The following is a 3,148-nucleotide window of genomic DNA, read 5'->3' on the forward strand; positions in this document are numbered from 1 at the left end:
AAGTCAAAGCTTTCGCGACGAACGGTTCTTATCTACACACTTAGGAGAAAGATTTGCTCGTTAACGTCTTTTCGGGACATGCCGAAGCCGCTTCTACCTCCTTCTTACCAGCTTGCCTCCAAAGGCAAGGTCTGTCATCCGCCGAGCGGTTACAACGCGCCAGGCGCTGTTCTAACAGCTGTTGGCACGTGTTGTCTCGCGTAACCCTCAATCCTACCTGCGGAAACGCAGGGGTTGGAAAAGCTCGCAGGGAGTGGCCTGTGTCCTCACTTTGGAGCTTTCCACCGCTTTGGGCCAGAACCGCTCTGGCCATTCTCTAGCCGTGTCCCTCCCACGGGGCAAGGAATCTGCAGGGCCGAGGGAAGGCGTCCCCCCGCCCCCCGCCTCCATCCCCGGAGCCTGGCCTCCCACCACCCAGCTTCTAGACCAGACACAGAGAACCCGGGACCCCGGAAATTCCTGCCCGAGTGACTCCAAACTCACTTCGGGGGCCTGAGAGGGACAGTGTGAGCGCCCTAGGTCTGAGGCGTGATAGAGAACGGCTGTCTGTGGGGGCTTCTGAGGAATTCTGGACCTGCCGAGGTGAGGCCCAGTCTCCGGGCGAGGGAGGGGCGAGAGACAGGCTCTAGGTCAGAGACTGGCTCCCCCTGTGTGGCCGTGTTCCAGCCCGGAGTTCCAAGGAGCACGAGAATTTTGAATTCCAGCCTGGCCTTTCCGAGTGTCGCAAAGGCGTATTTGTCGGGAGAGGAAGGCTAGAACGTGTTTTATTGGCCCATTTGCTAGCTTTTCCCAGCTAACTCTTGGCCCAGCCTCTCACATTTTAGGCTTGCCCCCAGGTACACACGGGATACGGTTGTGCTCTTCGTCCGGGGACCGCCTCGAATGCCACTTCTTCCAGCAATTTCTTCCTCCCCCCTCCTCGTGTGCCAGCCTCTGCCCCAGCCTGCCTGGCCACACTGTCTGAGCTCCATTTCTCTTCCCCACGAGATCGTGAGCCAAGAACTTCAGCTTGTCCACCTGCCAGGCCCTCCGCGCCCAGCACGGTGTCTCCCCATACGCGTGCCCGGAGGTGTTCGCCGGCTGAAAGACACAGAGGGAGAAAATAAGGGTGATACCCCTTGGGGAGCAAGGAAAGAAGGCGAAGGAATCAGGAGCGTCCTTGGCATGAAGACAGGTGAATGGACAAGAGTTTCCTTTTTTCCCCTCCTTTTAGTGGAAAGCGTCCAACGCAGAGAGAGCGGCGTGAGGAGTTTCCAGGCACCCTTCTCCAGGTTGCTGCAGCAACCGTGAACTCACAGCCACCGAAAAGCAAGAGTTTGCTGATCAAGAACTTGGGATCACCACGCCCAGCCGAGCAAGCACGGGAGAAGAATTCATTGTGGCGACCGCAGAGGCCGTGGGCCAGGAGCTCGTGCCAAGTGGTAGCCTGTGTGTGAGCGGGGAGGGGGGTCTCTTCTTCCCACCGTGATCCTCAGTGGCAAGGAGCTGGGCCAGCGTGGGGCCCGTGGCCGTGGCTGCTCACTGAGCTGGCCGTCTTCCTTCGCTCGTTGCCAACCCCACACTTCGTGATTTCAGACACCTCTGTGCGCATCCATGCTGACTTGTCTTAATTCTGTCAAAGCCTTCTCTCTCCCCTGGAGCTGTCTGGGAATTCTGGTTCATTGTTGCTGGCAGTTTTTTACTTCCTTTGTGCTTAACTTTTGAAATACGAAAGGGGTTGGACAGTGTCAGACAATATGGCCCCCGTCACGCCACATTTTACATTGAAATCATCTTTAGGGGCTTTGCTCCTTGACACAGATGGTCTCCATATCCTAGGAGATGGTCTTTCGGCACGAAAATGAAAAAGCTGCGCCCCCTGTGAATCAAGAAACTTGGCGAGTTTATTCGGGCTCAAGTCAGACGACTCCTCTATTAAAGGCGCAGATGAGTTCCCACTCGTCTTTCCCATCTGGTCATGGCCCCCCCCCCCCCGTTCACCCCGAAGCTCCTCCCCTTTTCTAAGGCGCTCAGGGGGACCTGCCCCGAGTCGAGTGGGCTCCCTGCGTCCCCGGGGCCCTGTTCGGGAAGCCCCCCGTCTGCAACCTGTCCACCCTTCCAACAGCCTGCCCCTCATGGGATTTTGGTTTCATCTGACTTTTACAGTTAAATCAATTGGACAAGCTGTGCTACAATGTAAAACATTCGTCACGTAAATTAATCACTCAGTACTACCTGTTCTGTTTCATAGTATCTATAACCCTCAAGGTTCTATTATTTGGTGCCAGGAAATGTCTCATTACGTGCGGGTATGTTCGTGTGTCTGTGTATGTCAGTCGCATTTTAAGAATTCTGCAAAACACCGGTGGCCATGCGGCCAACATGAAGTTCAATCCGTTTGTGACCTCGGACCGGAGCAAGAACCGTTAAGAGGCATTTCAACGCACCTTCCCACATTCGCAGGAAGATTACGTCTTCCCCTCTTCCCAAAGAGCTGCGACAGAAGTACAACGTTCGATCCACGGGCATCCGGAAGGACGATGAAGTACACGTTGTGCGAGGACACTACAGAGGTCAGCAAATTGGCAAAGTGGTCCAGGTTTACAGGAAGAAATACGTCATCTACATCGAACGAGTACAGCGAGAGAAGGCCAGTGGCACAACTGGCCACGTGGGCATCCACCCCAGCAAGGTGGTTATCACTACACCAAAACCGGACAAAGGCCGCAAAAAGATCCTTGAACGCAAAGCCAGATCTCGCCAAGTACTCGCCAATCGAGAAGGTGTGGGAATAAAGTAATATTCTATACGACATTAAATAAAAACTGTTAGAATGAAACAAAAAAAAAAGAATTATGAAAAACACAAATCCAAGGAGTTACACGGACCTGAGAATAAATGATGTTTGAATTTCTTTCTTGCTCCCTTTCCTGTCTTAAGATATCTATCAAGTTGAACTTTCCAAGATTAAGAGATTCCAAGAGGAACAATTCTGGTGATCTCAGAAGCGTCTATTTCAAAGGCTTGTTCTTACTAATAAAGACTAAATGTAGGCCGATGGAATCCAGCTACTGTATTTTATGTTCAAATGTGGTCAGACTTGGACTGAAATCCTGGCTTTGCTAATCCTTAGCCGTGTGAGATTGAGAACGTTGCTTTACCTTCCTAA

The 3,148-nt window shown here is 52.8% G+C and overlaps 1 pseudogene; it reads left to right on the top strand.

The window, feature by feature from the left end:
• Positions 1–2,349: 2,349 nt before the first annotated feature.
• On the top strand, positions 2,350–2,779 carry LOC122477159 (annotated as a pseudogene).
• The last annotated feature ends 369 nt before the right edge of the window (positions 2,780–3,148 follow it).

The sequence above is a fragment of the Prionailurus bengalensis genome, chromosome X (genome assembly GCF_016509475.1).
Source record: "Prionailurus bengalensis isolate Pbe53 chromosome X, Fcat_Pben_1.1_paternal_pri, whole genome shotgun sequence".
Lineage (NCBI taxonomy): Eukaryota > Metazoa > Chordata > Mammalia > Carnivora > Felidae > Prionailurus > Prionailurus bengalensis.